At 41.3% G+C, this 21944-nt stretch overlaps 1 protein-coding gene across 2 annotated transcripts in view; it reads left to right on the top strand.

Moving 5' to 3' along the window:
• Positions 1 to 21944, top strand: part of LOC140725330 (glypican-5-like) — a 627634-nt gene that overhangs the window by 112971 nt on the left and 492719 nt on the right. The window lies entirely within an intron of this gene.

Genomic DNA, 21944 nt, shown 5'->3' with positions numbered 1-21944 from the left:
GCTCTTTGCTGTATGATGGGAATCTAAGTTCTTTTCCTAGAGCAACTGGATGAAAGATGCAGAAACTGTCAATCAGAATGAGATTTGGGATTACTATGGAATGCACTCAGAATAGTTTGGCAGATCTTTGAAATAAGAACTCGGCTGGTGAAAAGATTTTGAAAATGCTATTGATATTTTATCTTCCAGGACAAATTAACCCTTTATTCTTTCATGATTAAGAGGTATTTCTGTCCATACCTAATTGGCAACGAGAAAGCAATAAGGAACCTTTGCCTTGAACTGCTGCACTCCATTGGACAAAGCTACTGTCTGTGTTGGATATGGAGTTCCAAGAATTTGACCTTGTGTCGAAGGGGGAAGGGCAACCTATTTCCAACTAAGATTGGTATTTGAGATTAACAGAGGAGAACTTGATCGTGGTTGTGCCCACTACTTTATTACTTAATGACTACACCTAATGTATTTATTAATTAAGATATTATGGGTTTGGCAGGTCTTATTGAAGAAGCTTGAAGACCTCATTCCAGATAATACAGACAGCAGATCTGCTGGTGTTGAGAGTGCAGATGTATAAATTGGTAGATGAGGTGCCTACTTTCAAAGGTGTTGAGCCTCAAGATTTCTTTTTGTCCTAGACTCATGAAGACAAGCAGATTATATTGTCGTGTTCTTGTAGATAGTGGAAAAGTTTTGAGGAGTTGGGTGGTGAACTGGAATTGGTGTATCATTATTACATGTACTGAGATACAGTGAAAAGCTTGTCTTGCATACTGTTCATACACATTAAATCATGGTACCCCGTCTCTCGTCTATACTTGTGCTGTGGTGTTGTGTTGAGGTGAAGTTAATTTCTGGTTAACAGTGACTTAGACATTGCTATAGAGGTGTACAGTAGGAAATAAACCCACAGCCCATAAGATAATGCTGTTGAACTCAAGGGGAGCTGTGCATCTAATTAAAGCATGCTATTGCCAGACACTTATGGCGGAAATCTTAACTGCTCTTCATTTGAGTTCAGAGTAAAATTTATTTATACGTCACAATATCCAACCCTGAGATTCAATTTCCTGCAGGTGTACACAGCAAATCTATAGAACAGTAAGTTTAATAGGATCAATGAAAGATCAACCAGAGTGGAGAAGATGCCAAGCTGTACAAACGTACGTATAAGTAAATAGTAATAAATAATGAGAACATGAGATCAAGAGTCCTTAAAGTGAGATCGTTGGTTGTAGGTTAATCACAATAATGGGGCAAGTGAGTGTTTGTTCAAAAGCCTGATGACTGAGGGGTAGTATCAGTTCTTGACCCTAGTGGTGCAAGTCCCGAGGCACTTGTACCTTCTACCTGAGGGTGGCAGTGAGTAAAGAGCATGGCCTAGGTGGTGGCGATCCCTGGTGATGGATGCTGCTTTTGCTGAATGGTTGGGAGAGCTTTACCTCTGATGCACTGGACCAAATCCAGTACTTTTGTAGGATTTTCTGTTGACAGGCAGTGGTGTTTCCAGACCAGGGCATGATGCAGCCAGACAATACACCTTCACTACATGTTAATAGAAATTTGTTAAGGCTTTTGATGTCATTCTGAATCTCCACAGACACATTAGTAAGTAGAACCACTGCCACTTCACAATTACATTTACATGCTAGGTCTAGGACGGGTCCGCTTAAAAAGTAACACTGAGGAATTTAAAGTTACTGACCCTCTCCGCTGAGGGCTGGCTCATGGACCTCTGGTTTCTCTCTCATGAAGTCTACAATCATACCTTTGTCAAACCATGCTTGAAAGTTCGGGATCTATTTAATGTGGGAGTAGACAATGTTATAGTAGGAATTGGGAACTGCACACAAAACTATGGAATCGTCTGAGAATATATCCATTTTGAACTTTCAGTGGAAGTCATTGATGAAGCAGCTAAAGATGGTGAAGGGTGTGGCCCTGAAGTATTTCTGTGGCAATTTGTGAACAAATTACAGTAAAGCTCTAATTGTTTTTAGAAATCCTTTCGGTTTGGCATCAGGTTCACTGGGTTATGTTTCTACTCCCTTTAACCCCACTGGTGCAAAATTTCCTGTGCTGCCTTTAAACTTGTCTCATTCAGTTCGGAATAGTTTATTATTATATGCATGAAGGTACAATGAAATTCAATGCTTGTCTGAAGCTCACAGAGCAAATGGTGTCAATGCTAATAATAAGTACAACAATCAGTGCAATAACAATGGAATGGTGCAAAATTTATCAGTGCAAACTGAAGTAATGCTAAAAGAAATGGCAAGGTGCCATTAAAGGAAGAGGTAGAGTTAATGATTTGTGACCATAGCACGATCATTGGGAAAGAGGTACTGGTAATTGGATCAAAAGTCTGCTCGCGCTGGAGAAGAAACTGTTCCTGAGTCTGATCACCTGGGCTTTCAAGCTCCTCTATCTTCTCCCAGAAGGTGGAAGAGTGAACAGGGAATGACCAGGGTGGTTGGCATCCTGGATGATGATATCAGCCTTCTTAAATCAACATACTTTGAAAAATGAATTGGATGTATTGAAATATATATTAAATATGTATTGAGCCTGTGACTGAACTGGGTAGTGCTTACCACTTCCTGCAGCCTCCGTTGGTCCAGGGCAGAGCAGTTGCCACAACCGACTGAAATGCAACCCATCAGGATACTTTCTTTAGTCCAACTGTAGAAGTTGAGAGTATTGTTACGGAGATGCTGAACCTTCTCGGGGGCCTGAGAAATGCTGATGTGCTTCACTGATCACTGCACCAGTGAGGAGGGGTCAGGAGAGGCTGTTGCTGACATGATGCCAAGGAACTTGAAGCTGTTGGCAGCTCTGTTGATCCATTGATGAGGACAAGTCTATATTCACCCACCCTTCTTCCTAAGGATCAACTGAAAAGTTGTTTACTGTTATATAATATCTGTCTTCCTTTATTTTAAAAACCCTGAATTTATTGTATGTTGTGGCATAAATAGGAATAATAACAAAGTCAGGAATATCTGGAGTCCGGCATCACCAAAGTTTTGATAATGTTGGCTTTTTGGAGTTTTACTGTGATGTTTAAATAGGCTTTGCTGTCAAACCCAGATATTTCATTAATAGCCAATGCATCCCATTATGCTATATGGAGGTTATAACAGTGAAAATATTGGAATGAATTTAATATGATTATCATTTATGACTTAACATTCTCAGTTTTCCAAGAAGGACAATCTGTCGTTTTCCAGTTGCTTAGACAACATGAGTGGAACTTTTAATTTCAACCTCATTTCAAATGTTTTATAAAATGCCTTTTAGTATGGAGAACAACAATGAATGTCACACTTCCTGTTAAACAAACTTTTCAGATCAAGGCTTTCATTGTTTATTTTATCTCTTCTTACTCTCTCCCTGTATATCTTCCTCGGCTTATTTTCTCGACTACCATTGTTTCCAAGCTGGACAGTAATTCATAAGTTTGATTTTGGTTTGTAGGATATGGTCACTAACGCTGCCAATTAAAATTACTGACCAGCAATGTTGCTAAGCGTCTCTTGCAATCTGTAGATGGAAAGGTCATTCCACTTGCACCTAATGAAGGAATGTTTACCTGCATGTACACTAACTCCTCCAGTGAATTAAACAATTGGCACCATCTAATATTGGCATACCCTTTTTCTCATTTCAAAGGAATTTTAATCTCTGTTCAATTAACTAAACACAAGAATGCCAGAAAATATGAGTAAGCCACTTGGCCCCTCAAACTTGCTCCATCATTCAAAATAGTCTTGGCTGATCTATGCTGGTCGTAACTCCTATATGCCTGTTCCCCATAACCCTCCATTCCTTCCTTTCAAAAAAAGTGCATTTACCATCACCTCAGATGCTTCTAATTCTCTACCCCTTGTGGTTACAGAATTCTAGTGATGTTTCAACTGCAAGAAGAAATTTATACGTGTCTGTTTTAACTGACTCCTTGTTACTACGTCCCCTCATTCAAAACTCGCCCACTAGTGAAAACAAAGACAGTATTTTAACAAAAATCACAAGAAAGGACAAATGGTTTAGCACATCTTCAGGATACTGCAAAGAATCATTTTCTATTGAATTACTTTTGAATGACCAGATACTGTGAACAACATCCTTGACAAGGGTGCAGTCCTTCAGTGCTTCACTGGAATAGCAGCCAAAGTTTTAAACTAGACCTCGAACTTTGTCTCCAGATAATTAGAGGAGAACACTGTGTTTATTAATTAATTAATTAATTAATTATTAAACCAATCTGCCATTTTGATAAGTTGCATGGTTTTCTTCTAATTATTAAATTAATGACTAAATCCTAGAACTCCAGTTGTCCTATGCGACAGCCTCCACTGCCCAGTAAACATACTTGGCAACAATTCTGGCCATGCAATCTAGTACAAGGAAATGCATTTACAGATTGGCAAGTCCGAGTTTGATCCTTTTCCTCTACTTAGATGAGGAAAACTGTAGAAGCTGGTACAATCTTAAGGAAAATTAGGGGTGAGGAATAAATGCTGGTTCTGCCAGGGACATTCAGATCCCAATGTTAAAATGGGATCTAAAGTGTAGGTTATGAGTATGAAAGTGTACCAAAGTGGAACAATAAAAATCCTTGACCTGTGTGGATAAACTGGCCTTGGAATAATCAACAAGGACATTGTTGATTCTGGTATGATTGAGATTGACTGAGGCCAATGAAGAGGAGAGATCAGATACAAAGAAAATAGGGCTGCCCTGAATTTTAATGTGAAGAGGATTAGTGTCTAAAATATGTATTAAAAAAACTGACAATGAGACAGACTTTGTTGATGCAACCTGTCAAGCCAAATTTTCTCAAGATGGTGGGATGAAAGAAGAATCTAATTTGACCATAATGTTGATAATGGGATGTGTCACCAAGAGTTCCTGGGCTACCATCCAAATCTTTGTTTATAGGACTCTTGTGTAGCAACAAGAAGCTGATCTGGTCCACTTAGCTTGATTAATAAATGCTTTGTGAAAGGAAGGCTCAGTAAACTTATTAGGCAACAACTGGAGCTATGCAATCCAGTACAAGGAAAACATCAGGCAAGCCCAAGTTTGACCCTTTGCCTCTAATTAAATGAGGAACAGCATTGCTCTTCATCTTGCCATCAACTTAGAGCATAGTTCTCAACATGGGGTCCATGGACCCGTTGCTTAATTATAACAGTTCATGGCATAAAAAAAGGGTTGGGAACCCCTGATAGAGCCATATATTTATGCTCCACAATTGGTTCATGCTGACCATTATTCCCAACTAAGCTAGCCCAATTTTCCCATGTTTGGCCCATTTACCTTTCAGACTTTCCTATCTATGTACCTGTCCACATACCTTTTAAGTGTTCTTAATGTATGGGTCTCAGCCGCTTCCTCTGGCAGCTTCTTTCATATACTGACCACTGTCTGGATGGCCCCAGGTCCGATTAAATTTTTCCCCTCTCACCTTAAACCTGTGCCCTCTAGTTTCCCCAACCCTAAGAAAAAGACTGTGTACATTGACTCTAACAATGTTCCTCCTGCCAACTTATCATACTCAAGCTGGATTTTTATTTATTGCTGGATATTCCATAAATGACATGGGCACAAGTGCTTATAAATCTTCCTTTCAGTGACTATTGCTTTTACCTCTTGAGAAAGGAAAAGTATTTATATAACATCTCTTCACTTTGCCGTGACATCACACTTACTCCAATAGAGTTTAATATTCAATAACTTAGGTTTATTTTAACACATGCATATAAAGCTAATCTTTCTTAGCAGAAGATTCCCAATCAGTAGGTGAATGGTCCGTTAATATATACATGACATTTAGGTGAGGATGAAGGTGGGCATCAAAAGTGGTGTAATGGAACTGTAACACCTGTGTAGCACTCATCTTATCTTGTGTGACTGGTTCCCGCACTCTTTCTGAGAAAAATCAAATTAAATCGTATTTCACTACGTGCTAGTAGGCCATCAGAAACTCAACATATTGGCAGGAGGCAGTGAATAGAGAACACACACTTCTGCGGGTAAGTTCTGTTTATTAAAAAAAAACAAGATATATCGAATATTTACATGGGTAAAAACAATTCAAAACTCCAACATGAGGAAATCTACAGATGCTGGAAATTCAAGCAACACACACAAAATGCTGGTGGAGCACAGCAGGCCAGGCAGCATCTATAGGGATGTTTCGACGTTTCGGGCCGAGACCCTTCGTCAGGGCTAACTGAAAGGAAAGATAGTAAGAGATTTGAAAGTAATAGGGGGAGAGCAAAATGCAAAATTATAGGAGAAGACCGGAGGGGGAGGGGTGAAGCTAAGAGCTGGAAAGGTGATTGGGAAAAGGGATACAGAGCTGGAGAAGGGAAAGGATCATGGGACAGAAGGTCTAGGGAGAAAGAAAGGGGGAGGGGAACATCAGAGGGAGATGGAGAACAGGCAGAGTGATGGGCAGAAAGAGAGAAAAAAAAGGAGAGGGGGAAAGCTAAATATATCAGGGATGGGGTAAGAAGGGGAGGAGGGGCATTAATGGAAGTTAGAGAAGTCAATGTTCATGCCATCAGGTTGGAGGCTACCCAGCCGGTATATAAGGTGTTGTTCCTCCAACCTGAGTTTGGATTCATTTTGACAGTAGAGGAGGCCATGGATTGACATATCAGAATGGGAATGGGATGTGGAATTAAAATGTGTGGCCACTGGGAGATCCTGCTTTCTCTGGCGGACAGAGCGTAGGTGTTCAGCAAAACGGTCTCCCAGTCTGCGTTGGGTCTCACCAATATATAAAAGGCCACACTGGGAGCACCGGACACAGTATACCACAGCAGCAGACTCACAGGTGAAGTGTCGCCTCACCTGGAAGGACTGTCTGGGGCCCTGAATGGTGGTGAGGGAGGAAGTGTAAGGGCAGGTGTAGCACTTGTTCTGCTTACAAGGATAAGTGCCAGGAGGGAGATCGATGGGAAGGGATGGGGGGGACAAGTGGATAAGGGAGTCGTGTAGGGAGCGATCCCTGCGGAAAGCAGAGGGGGGGGGAGGGAAAGATGTACTTGGTGGTGGGATCCCGTTGGAGGTGGCAGAAGTTACAGAGAATTATACGTCGGACCTGGAGGCTGGTGGGGTGGTAGGTGAGAACAAGGGGAACCCTATCCCGAGTGGGGTGGCGGGCGGATGCTCCCGGTGTAGTCATTTATATATTGGTGAGACCCAACGCAGACTGGGAGACCGTTTTGCTGAACACCTACGCTCTGTTCGCCAGAGAAAGCAGGATCTCCCAGTGGCCACGCATTTTAATTCCACGTCCCACTCCCATTCTGATATGTCTATCCATGGCCTCCTCTACTGTCAAAATGAAGCCACACTCAGGTTGGAGGAACAACACCTTATATACTGGCTGGGTAGCCTCCAACCTGATGGCATGAACATTGACTTCTCCAACTTCCATTAATGCCCCTCCTCCACTTCTTACCCCATCCCTGACATATTTAGTTGTTTGTTTGTTTTTTTCTCTCTCTCTGCTCATCACCCTGCCTGTTCTCCATCTCCCTCTGGTTCTCCCCTCCCCCTTTTTTTCTCCCTAAGCCTCCTGTCCCATGATCCTTTCCCTTCTCCAGCTAGGTATCCCTTTTGCCAATCACCTTTCTGGCTCTCAGCTTCACCCCTCCCCCTCCGGTCTTCTCCTATCATTTTGCATTTCTCCCTCCCCCCCCACTTTCAAATCTCTTACTATCTCTTCTTTCAGTTAGTCATGACGAAGGGTCTCGACCTGAAACGTCGACAGTACTTCTTCCTATAGATGCTGCCTGGCCTGCTGTGTTCCACCAGCATTTTGTGTGTGTTGCTCAAAATTCCAACATTTTATTTGAGTTCCAAATCTCAGATATGGAAAAAAAACAAATTCCTGTTTAGTTAGACTCGGTGATATTCATTAAAATAACCTTTGTTTCTCCAGTTTCTCTAACTAATTAGATCTAGTGTCTAATTTTTGGTTTTAGTGTCTAATTCTTGGTTTCCCTTCTGCCGTCATCAATGATGCCCTCGCCCGCACCTCCTCCATTTCCTGCACTTCAGCCCTCACCCCATCCTCCCGTCACCACAACAGGGACCGTGTTCCCCTTGTCCTCACCCACCAGCCTCCAGATCCAGCACATTATCCTCCGCAACTTCCGCCACCTTCAACAGGACCCCACCACTAAGCACATCTTTCCCTCTCTACCCCACTCTGCTTTTCGCAGGGATTGTTCCCTCTGCGACTGCCTGGTCCACACGTCCCTCCCCACAGATCTCCCACCTGGCACTTAACCCTGTAGGTGTAAGTGCTACACCTGTCCCTACACCGCATCTCTTACCACCATTCAGGGCTCCAAACAGTCCTTCCAGGTGAGGCAACACTTCACTTGTGAGTCTGTTGGAGTCCTCTATTGCATCCGGTGCTCCCGGTGCAGCCTCCTCTGCATCGTCGAGACCCGACGCAGATTGGGGGACTGTTTCGTCGAGCACCTACGCTCCGTCTGCCACAACAGACAGGATCTCCCGGTTGCCACTCACTTCAACTCTCCCTCTCATTCCCATTCGGATATGTCCATACATGGGCCCCTCTACTGCCATGATGAGGCCAAACTTCGGTTGGAGGAACAACATCTCATATACCGTCTGGGTAGTCTCCAGCCCCTTGGTATGAACATCAAATTTTCCAACTTCCAGTAATTCCCTCCCTCTCCCTTCCCCCATCCCACCTTCACTCTGTCTCCTCTTCTAGCTGCCTATCACCTCTCTCATGACTCTGCCTTCTTCTATTACTCATAGTGCTTTCCCCTTAGATTCCTTCTTCACCTCTCCTGCCTATCCCCTCCCTGCTTCCCCTCCCCCACCCCTTGATCTTTCCTCTGATTGGTTTTCCACCCTCCCCCCACCTTCTTTATAGGGCCCCTGCCCCCTCCTTCTTTGGTCCTGACGAAGGGTCTCGACCCGAAACGTTGACTGCTACTTTCAACGGATGCTGCCCGACCTGCTGAGTTCATCCAGCTTTTTTGTACATCTAGATCTAGTGTCATTCCCTATGTAAAGTTTTACAAACTAACCTTTCCTTTTTATTTATCCCTAGTACATTTGTAATAAATTAGTATAGTTCAATATAACTATTGATTAACTTGTATGTATACGGAGTCATGTGATTGTTATTATGAACAGATATAATGTAATTGGTAGTTTTTAAAATCTTTTTTGACCTTTTATATACACTTTCTTGTACTCTGTATTCTTCAATGTAGAAACTAATAAAAATATTGGAAAAAAACTAATTGAATTCCTATTCTTAAATATTATGATTAACTTCAGTTTCAGTTCATCAGTATGTCTACAAATTCAAATGTTATATATCTATACAGTTTAACTCCAATCACAGTAATTCTCCAACATCACAATTTTTAAACAAAGTAAATCTCATTCAGTAGCTTGTCAAAGTCTTTGCAACAATAATCAGTTTTTGCAGAAAATCTAATTCAGGTCCTTTGAATGAAAATAAACTTGTACATCCAACCATATTAAATCCTCTACCTCATGAAACATTTTGTTCCCGCGCTGGATCTTCCATCTTGGGTGGCTTGCCATCTTGTTTCTTGTTTCGTTGGATGAAATAGTTGATCATCCACAGAAAGTAATTTCACAACACTTGCACAAAAAACACCTGACTTGTATACAACAGGATTACAATCTGTAAGTTCTTAAACGCATTCTATTTTCTATTTCAAAATAACTCAGTATCACATTAGTATGTAAATAAATGACACTTGGGATTGGATTTTGTGTTAAAAGATTATGAATGTTTTTTGTTTTGATGTGATGATTGAAGCCAAATATGTTTTTGTATAAGTAAGGGGGGTAAGCTGTAGCTTCAGTGTACACCCTTTTGGTCTGTTTTAAAGATTTTTATTATTTAATTTTGTCTTATGAAATAATTGTTGAAAATGATGCTTTTTGTTATGTTTGTACTGACCAAAATAAAATTTCATTCGTTCATTCATTCATTTCCAAACATTTCTCAGTTACAACACTACTGAACATATTTCACATACAAATTTATAGACTTGGAACAGTAAAAGCTTTACTAAATCCCATCGTATGATTTAACAGAACTAATTCCCGGTTACATGTTAGAGATCTTGGACACTCGTCTCTGCCAGTATTGTCTGGTTACAGCTGCTGACTGTTATTGCTGTAGCTTCAATAGACCTTTCATCTCTATCGTCTCTCCTCCAGGGTTTTCACCGAGGTTTTCGAATAAGTAGGGTAGACATACTCACTACTAATTCTACTTTTAACAGTTTATTTATTTAGTTTCTAATAGTTTGCTGTGTTTCTCTTGCTTTCCTGCACTGCATCAGCCACGTCGTGTTCTCGCATAGCTTTTTACCCCCAAAGTTCTTTTTCTTTAGATTCGGTAAACCTCATTTTCATCCCTCCACACGTGGTGCTTTTTAACGTTAGATCTTTTGGGTTTAATTAACCTGGGTTACAGAACAGTTAAGATTGTTGGATCAAGCCTGCAGGCTCATAGTTCAAAGTCTGTTCTGCTCCTCAGTCCCTCATTGAGAGACTGGATGCAGAGTCTCAACCCAAAATGTTGACTGTCCCTTTGCCTCCACAGTTGCTGCTGAGTTCTTCCAGCAGTTTATTTTTATCTCCAGATTCCAGCATCTGCAGTTTCTAATCTCTCCGCTGGTACAACATAAGAGAATGGATGCCAGGACAGGTAGTATTATATAATGATGGTGTGAAGTGTTGTATTGTATATATATGCTGATCTTCAGAGAACATTTCCATTGTCCACCACTGAGGTAGCAATCTTGTTATATGCTTATTACACTGATTTCTCTTCATGTGCTTCCACACTGTTCAAGAATTCCTATGATGCGGTTATAGATCTTCTCTTGTTATGTTCTGTTATCTGCCCATCTCTAGCTCCTGTAGCAGTTGATGAGAGGGACTGTGCTGGAAGTGATTCAAAGCACTAGCTTCATCGCTGCAGTAAAATTTGATTCAGTGTCTATTGGCAGCACCGCCATGATTTGAAAACCTGAATGGTGCTGAGGTGCTATGCCATTCTAGTACATCCTGAGAAGTGCTAACTACTACAGACGCCTGAGGGACCAGGGCAGAAAGTGAGCAATCCGTGCTATCTACAGAAGGCACTGCCTCAAAATGACAACATCTTGGGCATGAGTTACAGAGCCTGAAGTAACGTGCTACCAGGTTCATGAACAGTTACATCCTTTCAAACATTTGGTCCTTTAAGCAAACTGCACAACACTAATCACGATCTCAGTATAGCAACATTAAGGCTACTTTGCACTACAATGGAGTTTTTCTGCTCTAATTGTGTTCTTTGTCGTATTTTTATGTAATTAGTGTTTTTCATGTGTATGCTGTTTATTTGAAGTAATGTGTGTATGTGACGCTGCTGCATGTAAGTTCTTCATTGCACCTGTGTATCCCTGTACTTGTGCTAATGACAATGAACTTGACTTTGACCTTAAAGTCTCTTTCTGCTTTTAGAGACTAGATATTTGGGTCTGTATTTTGTGGGATTCACAAGAATGAGGGATGATGTACTAGTGTCTTTATTCAAACAGACTGGATTCTTAGGGGACTTGATAAGATACTTATTGGGATGGGAGAGTCTCAAATGAGGGGATGTAGTTACAAGAAAATGAGCTGGTGTGTAGAAATTTATTTTTACCTCAGAGTGGGTGACAAAAGCTAGACCATTAAGGTAGAGATAGATAAGTATCTGCATTATAAGGAACTGCCACAGAAGATGAGTTGAGACCAGTATAAATCAGGCATGATCATATTGACTGGCTTGGCAGTCAATTCCCATACCGAGTTTCTTGTGTTCTGTCTGTGTCTCTCTTGTCCATCTTTCAACCATTTAAAATTTTTTTACTGGCACTATTTTGTTAGTCATCCTTTAAATGTTCCTCCTATTCCTCTTGAACTTCCCAACTGAAAGCAAAAAAGAAATGATTGTGCAGGACTTGTGTGAAGCTGTAATGTACCCTGTAAATTTGTGGTTTCTGCCTCTACCTTCTTTTGGATCAATGCAGGGCAGATTGGCTGGAGTGATCCTGAGGTGAAGGGATTAAACCACACAAGGAGCAATTTGTCTGTATGGACAGGGGCTCAGAAGGAGGAGAGGTGATTCCATTGTGACAATGAGATTCTGAGAAGGTTTAAACAGATAGATGTGGAGAGGCTGTTCTGGCTGGAAAGTCACAAGATAAAAGGACAAATTTAATTCCACAGAAGGATGTGCAGTTGTTTGGAATTCTGTACCTCAGCAGTGGATGCCCAGTCACTGAGTATATTCAAGGCTTGATTTGATTGTACTGCTTGGACCAATTATGTGAAAAGTTGGAGATCATAAAACTAGGAAAATAATTTCATTATTCGCTGTCTTGTGCCTTGTAGATGTGGAAGGTTTAAGATGTAAAGAGATGAGCTGCTCATCTTGGTCCACTGAGCTTCTCATCTGTTCTAGTAGTTACAGAATTTATGTGGCTAGTCCTGTTGAACCTTTGGTCAGTGGTGACCCCAATCTGTTAATGGTAGGGAACTTGATGATAATGCCAAGTGTAAGTAATTAAACATCCTGTCATGGTCATTGTCCAGCAAAGTTATTCCTTTCCATTAATCAGCCCATGCCCAAATGTTATATAGACCTTGTTATGTGAGCTGGTTGCTTCAGTTTTTAGAGCAGAACATGATACAGTCATGGTGCAAACAGCACACCATCTGATCACACCATCACACCATCAGCACACCAAACAGCACACCATCTGTGAACTTAGTACAGTACAGGGCCTTTAGCCCACAATGTTGTGTTGACCCTTTATCCTACTTAAAAAGCAATCTAAACCTTCCCTTCCACATAGCCCTCCATTTTTCTTTCATCTATGTGCCTAACTAAGAGTTCCTTAAATGTCCCTAATGTATCTGCCTCCCCCACCAACACTGGCTTCAGGTTGCTTGCTGGTTTCTCTCTGCATAAAAAATAAAACTACCTCTGACATTCCCTCCAAGTACCTTAAAGTTATGCCCCCTCATAACTATTTCCATCCTGGGAGAAAGACTCTGGCTGTCTACTCTGCCTATGTCTATAGTCCTCTATCAAGTCATCTCTCACTCTCCTTTTCAAAGAGAAATTCCCTAGCTTGTTCAACCTATCCTCATAGGACATGCTCTCTAATCCAGACAGCATCCTGGTAAATCTCCTTTGCATCCTCTCTAAAACTTCCATGTCCTTCCTATAATGAAGCAAAAGAAGTAATTGAATTCAGCTGGGTATAGGACACTGCCGTGAAGATTTCACAGAAATGTGTGTAAAGCTGGAATGATTGATATCCGTCCTTCTGTGCATGCCAATTGATACCCATTGACTTCAATTTTGCCAGAACTCTTGGTGCAGCAGCGTTTCATCAGGTACAACCTGATGTCAAGGACAGTGACTCTAACCTGTGACATTTATGCTTGGATGAGGGAGGTTCCTGGCATATGCCAAATTGGACATTACTGAGCACATCATTAGTGATGACAGTTTTGACCACACCTGATCACTTTGTTAAGCAAGGTTAGATATTGGGGTTAAATAGTTGGGTGGTATAGCCTTTTTTTCTTGAGCAGATAATAGGGAAATTTTCCTCATTGGTCGATATGTCCGAACATTGTAAATGTATGGTGGAATTCATTGCCACATACAGCACCGGGGGCTAAGTCATTGGGTATATTTAAAATGAAGTTTGGTTGGTTCTTGATTAATAAGGGTATCAAAATAAATAAGGTAGGAGAATGAAGTTGGGTGGGAAAATAAATCGTCCATGATCTAATGGAGGAGCAGACTTGATGGGCTGAATAGGCTAATTCCGCTCCTATGTCTTCTGGTCTTACTGGAACGAATTCATGTCTGATCCTTTAACCTTTGGTATATCCAGTGCTTTATTTCTCAGTATCAAGGACCTAAATAGAATTGGCTTGAATGTTGGTGGAAACTGAGAAAGCAGAGCTGAATCATTCACTCGTTTTTTTTGCAGAATATTATCATATGATTGGTGATGGGAAGGTTCAAATGTCTCAGCCGGGAAGTTAGAACTTGTAGGCTCTGCTTCATCATTGCTGAAGGTAGACACGTTCTTGAGGGTGCGAATGTTATTGACTCTTGCTACTCTTCCTGTGTTAGTTGTTTACTGATCAACAGAATTCGTGGTTTTCATGTGGAAGGACCACAAAGCTTTGTTCTGATCCTTTGGTTGTGGCATTGCTTTTTGCTGTAGATTGTAGCCTGTTTTTGACACTTAGCACGTGTGCACCTCATTTTTAGGTAGGTCTTGTGTTAACTTCCAGTGAGCCAACGTTGTTGTGTCTATTGCGAGTATTTGCTCTCATATTCTCTGCCTTTCCTAGTAGGTACGCCTTCCATATGTTGCCTTAATCGCCTTCTCTACCTTCTTTACCATTTTTAGTGATATACAGACCAACATTTGGAGGTGCTACTGGACAATTTGCCCTCTCAGAGCGCATTATCTCACATTTAGCTGGTGTGATTTTCCTTTGCATTTTGTTTTGTCTGGTGAACTAATTAATATCCCCCTTTACCTAGACAACCTATAGACCAGGCCTGCAGCACAACAACCTGGTCCAATCGGAATATAAGACCCAGGAGCAGAATTAGGCCATTCGGCCCATTGAGACTGCTCTGGTGGTATTTATGTGACTAGTTTCTAGAGGCCGAGTTGCTAGGCCAACACTCAACCCAGCAAGGATGGAAAACGTGCAAGGAGCCAGCCGGATTTGAACCCGGGACCATTCACCCCAATGTCTGGTGCAAATATCACTACACCACCTATCAGCTTAATGTACAGTATGCTTGCATATATTTAATGTACTTTTCCCCAAAAACAACCACTGCAAATGACCCAGATATATTTAATTTCTCCTGTCTTAACACACATTTAGAAATAGACCCTTTCTTCCAACAAATCCAAGCTGTTTTTTTTTAACATTAATACCTCCTTAGTCTATTTAATTGTCCCCACGTCCCCATCAATTCCTCCCAGCTTCTACCACCCACCTACACTCAAGGACCAATGTACAGTGACTAGTTAACCTTCCAACCCACCCATCCTTCGGATGGGGAAGGAAACTGGGAGCAACTGGAGGAAATCTATGTAGTCACAAGGAAAATGTTTCAACTCTATATAGACAGCAGCGGAAGTCAGGATTGAACCACTGCCATGCCCATTTCAGTAATTTTTTAAAATCCTGCAAGAATTCACTACAATTCCTTCCAAACCACAGATGCTTCAAACGCATTGCACCGCAATCTACTGAAGGAAAAGATCATCCATTCAGAATGTGTCTAACCACCCTAGGACCAACATCACGAAAAGATCATCCATCCAGAATGTGTCCAACAACCTTATGACCAACATCACTAAAAGCTATTTATTCCATCTTTATCACTATTTTGAGCACATCTACTTGAAATGGTGTCGCAGGAAAGCAGCATCCATCATCAGGGACCCTCCCCACCCAGGACATGCTCTCTTCTCACTGCTGCCGATCAGAAAATACAAGAGCCTCAGGACTCGCACCACCAGGTTCAGGAACAGTTACTACCCCTCAACAATCAGGCCCTTGAACAAAGGGGATAACTTCACTCAGCTTCACCTGCCCCATCATTGAAATGTTCTCACAAACAATGGCCTCACTTTCAAGGACTCTTTATCACATATTCTCAATACTTATTACTTATTTATATTATTGTTTCTTCTTTTTGCATTTGCACAGTTTGTTGTCTTCTGCACTATAGTTGAAAGCCTTAGTTTGGTGGTCATTCATTAATTCTGTTACGGTTACCATTCAATAGATTTGTTGAGTATGCCCGCACGAAAATGCATCTCAGGGCTGTATACAGTGACGCACACATTCTTCAATTACAAAACTTACATTGAACTTTTGATTTTCAAGATCTTGCTTAGAAGAGTCAGTGTATCCTACACTACAAGACAGAATACATTCCAAAAGTTTTTTATTAGCTGGAAAGGCCTTGGGGACATCATGAGGTCAAGAAACCACTCTACAATGCCAGTAGTTTCTGTGCAAAAGCTCAGTCTCTGATCAATCACAAAGCTAAAGTTTTGATGCACAGGCAGAGCATCTTGGTCATTTTTATTTCTCATATTTTATCTGACATCGAATCGTTGTTTATTTTGCAAATCATCCAGAAAGCACTGAACTGTGATAACCAATTAGGATCAGTAAACATTCAGTGCCTTCCCTCAACTGAAGGTCTACTCACGCAGCAAGCCCCAGACTTTGACAATTTGCATCCTTGCCCCTCCTGACGTTAACCTGCACGCCATTCAGTAATCACCAACCATGTAGGTACCAACATGGTACCTGTATCCTACACCAACCAGGAAGATACAGGGGGTGCACTTTGAAGCTCTGATGAAGCCTAGGCCAGTTCAGCAGCTGGCTTGTCCTGAGGGAATAGAAGTTTGCCTGCTGTCAACACCATCCTCCAGTCATGTTTCGGTCTAGAGAAACAAGGGAGATATTCTTCTATGGATCTCAAGTAACCACAGATACATGTTAAAATTCCAACTACTTCTACCATATATTATTTAGACACACCTAGATATCCAGTACAGGGGATCATGAAGGAGCAAAGGAGAATGAGAGGTGACTTAATAGAATTGTATAAGATTATAAGAGGCATTGACAGAGTAGACAGCCTGCACCTTTACTCAGGGTGGCAATGGCTAATATCAGAAGCCATCTTTTTAAAGTGAGTGAAGGAATGTTCAAGGGAGATAACAGAGGTATTTGTCCCCCCACACACAGAATTGCAAGTGCTTAGAATGCATTGCAGGGAAGGTGGTTGAGGTTGATATATTAGGGATATTTAAGGGACTACTAAATTGGCACATGGATGAAAATAAATGGGAGGGGAGGTTATGTACGGTGTGGCAGGGAGGGGTCAAATTGATCAGAGTGTAGGTTTATATAGGTTGACACAACATCATGGGCCAAAGGGCATGTACTGTGCTGTACTGTTCTACGTAAATCTACAGTGGTATTGAAACGTCAGCTACACTGTTGATCTAAGAAACACTGTGCACCCACCAATGTCGTACATAGAAGTTTGAATTAGCTATCTGACTTCAGTTACCTGTTCTATCATTCAATGAGAACAGCGCTGATCTTCTACCTCAGTGCTACATTCCCCCGCTAACTCCATAACACTGTCTAAAACTTCTCATTCTGTATCGTCAATGCACTCAGTGACCAAGCCTCCATAACCCACTAGGGTGGGAAATTCCTCTGGTGCAGAAATTTCCTCTCGTCCGTCCTGAATGATTTATCCCTCTTTTTAAAATGGTAATACATGACATCCTAATGAAAACATCATCCCTGTATTCAAACAGTGCAAGAATCTTGTTTGGATCTCTATACTCACCTCTCTTTTCTTAGTAATTGCAATACCTTCAGGAATACAGCAGGCAACTGTAACTTACCGAATTCCACCATCTTTGGTGATAGTGTTTTTCACATGGAAGGTTGGCATGGAGATTGCCTACTGCCAAGCACTTATCACGTAGCTGTTTGAGAGACAACATTGCAAACGAATTGGTTGCTACTGTCCCTGTTCTACACTTCAGAAGAGCTTCTTGGCTGACAAATGTTCTGTATCCAACCAGGTTAGAAATATATAGAGTTTAACAGGTGATGTAATAAAGCCATGCCTAGTGCTGGTTAGTCAACTAGTATTGATTTATTAGCCACCTTATTCATTCCCACCCAGTTAAAAGGGCTTGAACTCTCACCCAGACCCTGTGAATTAACAAACGGTAATGAAACAAAGGCCCACAGGCTACGTTTGCAATGATAAAGTCTGTAATTCCTTATGTTGTAACTTAGGAGCTATTTTAAAAACTTTAATTCTCTCTCTCTCTCCCTCAGTCTACATCATAAAATCAAAGTGTGGCATTGCTTTTCTTTTTCTAACCCAGTGAATGGAATTTTCTGGATTTCCAGCAGTGATCCCCTCAAACTCAGTCAAGGAGCTGGAGAAGGAGCCAGGACTGATACAGATGGTGTTAAGTTTTGTAACATCAAAACTTTAAACTAATTCAAAGAAAGACATGGAAGTCCAAAAAAGGCAGGTGTAGTTCTAGTTTATTTTAAGTGAGGTGCACACGTATTACATGGTAGTGATGATGTGCTCAATTCATGTCTTTGTGCATATAATCTGTGATGAATTATTTAAGCAAACAATAATGCTTAATCAAACAACACACACACACACACACACACACACACACACACACACACACACACACACACACACACACACACACACACACACACACACACACACACACACACACACACACACACACACACACACACACACACACACACACACACACACACATGATTACTTTAAGATTATTGAAATATCAAATGCACAACTCTCCTCTCTGCTTAGCTATAAACTCCAGCTCAACATAGGATGCATCTCAACTATATATGCGATATAACAATTCCTCAGCATTTGGACAAACACATCTCATCTGAAACCAATCCCCAGTTTAATTTTCATATATGTGAAATATTCTTCTGCGAATGACCTAATCATTGAGACTTGGTTAACTGTTCTGGGAAGTTTTTCAAAATATACAGTGACGTTCAAGAGAAGAATATGCAGGGAACAGAGGGATCTGGATCATGTATAGGCAGAAGGAATTGTTTACTTTGTCATCATGGTTGACACAGACATTGTGGGCTGAAGACCCTGTTCCCATGATGTTCTCTTCTACGCTTGCCTTCAGACCTGCCTAATGTTTCTATCTGAGGTGAGCACACGTACATTTCATGCTAACCTTGATGAAATTGGTAGCGGCCTTATCTCTAGGTCTTAAAATTCAGCATTTTAATCCCTTCCAAAAACTGGGCTTTGCGCTGAGACAACATACTGGGCCAACAAAAGAGGATGGGACATTAAATGAATGTTTTGTCTTCCCTTTTAGTTCCATGTACAAGATCCAGCAGCTTTTCTGAAGAACTGAGGAGATTTCCTCTACGTCATTTGGTCAGCCTGTTGATCAACTGATTTCTGTTCTTGGAGACATAAAGCCTGGCTGCTCCGGGCTTCGTGTCTGTGGACTCACTTTCGTTCTAAATGTTACTTGCTTACATTTATTGTTGGACAATTTGTTTCTTTTTTCCCTTTGTGCATTGGGCGTTTGGTGTTTTTTTTAATGGGTTCTTTTGGGTTTCTTGTTTTGTGGTTGCCTGTAAGAAGACAAATCTCTAGGTCGTATAATATATACATACTTTGATAATATATGTACTTTGGACTTTAACTTTGAACTTTTTGAGCTTAAAGTATCCAGATTGGCTCCAAACTCCCTACATTGCACCAAAGATCTATATAAATGGCTGTAAACCATTTTGGACATACTAGTAACATGAAAAATGCTGCATGGGTACAATCACTCTTTTTTTTATTTGCGTTGCTATAACATGGACTGAAATATTTCCCATTTTATAGTATCTTTATACAATCAACACTATGGTTTCTAGGAGACAAAACCATTACCTAGTTTCCTCAAGCATGCCCTGCGTCTCAGCTGCCCTCCATTTGAATGCTCTACACGTAGTTGTAGTAAATTGAGTGCCAAACCTCACCCCACAGCTGTGGCACATTTTGAAAACCTAATCACTTGTGTGTATAAACAGGTTTTTGTTTCCTTCTGCAGTGGTTTTATTCAGATTGAATTGACGAATGAACGATAAAATGAGCTGTAATAAAAAGGCTCCCAAATTGGCTGCTATTCCATTGGAGTTATAGAAATTCTGGTCCAAGTCTAACACTTCTTGGCAAAATACTGCATACCATTCTCCGAGTTCAGGTCTCCTGTAGTAAAAGCTTCCTCAGCACTCCTCAGACGTTTTCTTATTTCTTTTTGTTCCAACCTTAAAGTGATCCTGGGATTGGGTGACACTGAGTATTATTACTGGGGATTGGCATGGCAATGTTTCCCGTAGCAGTGCTGGTCTGAAGCAGGCCTACTTGGTGTGTGTAAAAGTGAACTTGAAGTGAATGCACTGTTGTGCTGTGTGGAAAGGGAACATCAGAAGGAAGAGTTGTCAAGGTTGTACCTGTTTGCAGTCAGATTTTCTTGGGCACACCCTTGGGAATTGAATTTGGAATTGGTTTGTTATTGTTACGTGTACCAAAATACAGTGAAAATCTTGCATATTGTTCATTCAGCAGTTCATTACAAAGTGCATTGAGGTAGAACAAGATAAAACAATAACAATACAGAATAAAGTATCTCATCTTTGGAGAGAGTGCAATGGAGGTAAAAAAGATAAGGTGCAAGGTCATAATGAGGTAGATTTGAGAGGTCAGGGATCCAAGTATTGAACTAGAGAACTATCTGATAGTCTTATAACAGTGGGGCCTGAGCTGTCCTTGAGCCTGGTGGTTTTGTATCTTCTGCCCAATGGGAGAAGAGAAGATGTCTGGAATGGGTGGGGCCTTTGATTATGCTGGCTGTTTTACTGATGCAGCGAGAAGTATAGACAGAGTCCATTGAGGGGAGACGCTTGTTTCTCCAATGTGCTGAGTGATATCTCTACTGCCTGCAGCTTCTTGTGGTCACTTTGCAGTTGCTATACCAAGCTGTGAAGCATATAGGTAGTGTACTTTGTGAGGAGGTTACCTTCATTCAGTGGCTGATGATGGCCAGGATGGAGATTGTAGGCTCCTCTGCCTAGGTGGCAGGTGCTGGCTGATGGAGAGGGGAGGTGGGTAGTTGTGAGGGGCTTCTACTTCTGTGAGTTCCCCATGTATTGCCTTGAGTCGTCAAACTACTCTGAAAGCACTTGCTTCACTGTGAATGGTCATGATATTGCCAGGAATCAGTGGGGATATGCTGGGGATAAATGATGTCAAATTAGGCATCAGGCTTGTTTGCTTGCTATTGAACATGCTCTCCTGGGGAACACTCTTACCTAAAGGTCAGGTGGATTTAAAATCAGTCCTAAATCCAGAGGTTTGAGCCCAAAATTAGGCCTGACTCCGTGCAGTGCCAACGCTTAGCTGAGGAATTAAACAAAGCCCCTTTCCCTTTCATTACCTGAGTGTTCTGTGCTTCAAATGACTACATTACAAATGCAGATTTTTTTTTGTATACATTATATATTTTTTCCTGTACTCTGTATTCTTGTATGTATAAATTAGTAAAAACATTGGAAAGAACAAATGCAGATATTAATATTTAATTGTACATATGAATTTTTGTGTTCTATCGCTGAGCAGCAGTGAACCATCTGATTGGCCTATCAGAGTTCTCTTTGGGAACTAGTTGATTTGATCAGCATTTCTGATCTGGCTATTGCTCACAGTTGCACTTAATAAAAAACGATCATTCCAAGCTCCACACAAGAGACTGCAAATACTGAAAACTGGAAGACAGCCACAAAATGCAAGAGGATCTCAGGAGGTTAGATAGCTTCTATGGAAAGGAGTGAACAGTTGACCTTTCAGTCCAAGACTGTTCATCAGGATGCTGATGAAGGACCTGATGAAGAATCTCAGCACAAAACATCAACTATTCCTCTCCATAGATACTGCCTGAACTGCTGAGTTCTTCCAGCGTGTCATGTTTGTTCCTTTGGATCTCCAGCATCTGCAGGATCTCTTGTGTTTATAATCTGCTGGAGGAACCCAGAGTGTCGAGCAGCATCTGTCAGAGGGGGAGGACTTGTTGACATTTCCGGTGACAGTTGCATCAGGTTTTGGGGGTGGGGCAGGTGGCCAATCTCAATCGGAGAAGGGAAGTTGTAAGACAAGTCAGAGGTGA

The sequence above is a fragment of the Hemitrygon akajei genome, chromosome 3, assembly GCF_048418815.1.
Source record: "Hemitrygon akajei chromosome 3, sHemAka1.3, whole genome shotgun sequence".
Taxonomy (NCBI): Eukaryota; Metazoa; Chordata; class Chondrichthyes; order Myliobatiformes; family Dasyatidae; genus Hemitrygon; species Hemitrygon akajei.
The sequence above is the reverse complement of the archived record's forward strand: the minus strand, read 5'-3'. Positions and strand labels throughout refer to the sequence as shown.